Below are 2,047 nucleotides of genomic sequence, written 5' to 3'. Positions count from 1 at the left end.
AAACCTTCTTTAGGAAGATGATATTTGTGAACCATGTTCCATAAGAACCTGCTCCCTGATAGTAAGTTAACCCTTTCACCGCCACACCACCAAAGGGTTAACCCTTTCACCGCGACAATACACAGAATGTTAACCCTTTCACTGCCACACGACAAATGGTTGACCCTTTCACTGCCACACTACCGAAGGTTAACCCCTTCACTGCCACACTACAGACGGTTCAAGTCTCAAGTTTCTTTATTAGTTGTCATACAGAAGTACAGAATACTTTTATACAAAATGCTTCTTACTGTTACGCTCCAGAGACTGTGCTAGACAAGATAAGTATGAAATAAAATAGTATAGCATGTAAAATAGAAGTAAAAAATGAGGTCACAGTGTTCAGTATAGACATATGTACAATGTTCGATGCGGAATAGACGTAACTGAGTTACCATACAATATACAATATACTATGCAATGTACTAATATACAATACTATATAGTGCAGAGCAGAAATGGGATGAGGTACAATTAGGTACAATTTAAAGTAAGGTGTACGAGTTGTAGTGCAAATCCTTTACCAATAAATATAAGTGTAAAGTGTGTTTAGGTGTTCTAAAGTGTGTAAAGTGGGTGCTGCAGTGAGTTGTTTGTTTAAAGTGAGTGTGTGCGTGTGGATGTGTGTGCTGTGTGCATTTGATGGTTGTTGCATAGTGTTTATTGTTCGTTGAGCAGCCTGATGGCCTTCCGTAGTGTGGTAGTGAAAGGGTTAAAGGTATAATCTGTAACGCCCAGGCCCTGCTTGGTATTGCACTTTGTTTAAATATTTTTGTTTTGATCTGATGTGTGGGTTGGAGTTTAGTAACTTATTACACTGTGAATTTCTCCAGACCTCTCCTGAGATGTGGCCGGCAATAGCAACCCATCCCTCCCCCTGTCCACACACATCAGACCAAAACAACACATGTAAACAAAGTGCAGCACCAAGTGGGCCTCTTTTACCTGGAGGTCGTTTGACAGCGTCACACAGATTCCACCTTTAAATACAACAGAAACAAAAACATCTAAATACATCAAAATAAATAAATAAATGAAGAGGGGAGTTATCCTGTAACTCCGAGGCTGTGGTGGGTGGTTCCCATGTTGGGTGTTTGCCTGCAGTGACCTCGCCCCGGGCACCGGGCTAATCTCCCATGTGCTCAGTGGAGTTCATGGTTGAATATTATTCACACAGGAAAATCAATAGTGGCGGCTTGTGTTGGATCTGCTCTCCGCTCTGCTTTAAAAACAGCTCTGCTGGCAATCAATGAAACATCTGACAAGTGTTGTTGTTATTACTGATGTACCCGATCACACAGTCATACAGGAGAAGTTATACAGGAGACGTTATACAGGAGAGGTTATACAGGAGAGGTTATACAGGAGAAGATATACAGGAGAAGATATACAGGAGAGGTTATACAGGAGAAGTTATACAGGAGAAGTTATACAGGAGAAGTTATACAGGAGAAGTTATACAGGAGACGTTATACAGGAGAAGTTATACAGGAGACGTTATACAGGAGAAGTTATACAGGAGACGTTATACAGGAGAAGATATACAGGAGAAGTTATACAGGAGAAGTTATACAGGAGAAGTTATACAGGAGACGTTATACAGGAGACGTTATACAGGAGAAGTTATACAGGAGACGTTATACAGGAGAAGTTATACAGGAGACGTTATACAGGAGAAGTTATACAGGAGACGTTATACAGGAGAAGTTATACAGGAGACGTTATACAGGAGACGTTATACAGGAGACGTTATACAGGAGACGTATACAGGAGAGGACAGACAGGAGACAATAAGGTTTGTGGACAATAAGGTTTGTGGACAATAAGGTTTGTGGACAGCTAGCAATTAAACATATATCCTACTATAAAATCTATATCTATATTGTAGATAAGATAGAGAGAGAGAGAGAGAGAGAGAGAGAGAGAGAATCTGGGAGAGAGATAGAGAGATAAACAGAGAGAGAGATAGAGAGAGAGAGAGAGAGAGAGAGAGAGAGAGAGAGAGAGA

At 40.7% G+C, this 2,047-nt stretch overlaps 1 protein-coding gene across 1 annotated transcript in view; it reads right to left on the bottom strand.

The window, feature by feature from the left end:
• The window catches only part of LOC311238616 (melanoma receptor tyrosine-protein kinase-like), a gene marked incomplete at its 5' end in the record, with an annotated part of 70,785 nt that overhangs the window by 45,529 nt on the left and 23,209 nt on the right, over positions 1 to 2,047 (bottom strand).

This window comes from Notolepis coatsorum (assembly GCF_963971535.1).
Source record: "Notolepis coatsorum genome assembly, chromosome: 12".
In the NCBI taxonomy this organism is placed as follows: domain Eukaryota; kingdom Metazoa; phylum Chordata; class Actinopteri; order Aulopiformes; family Paralepididae; genus Notolepis; species Notolepis coatsorum.
Note: the sequence above shows the minus strand (reverse complement) of the source record. Positions and strands in the feature narration are given on the sequence as shown.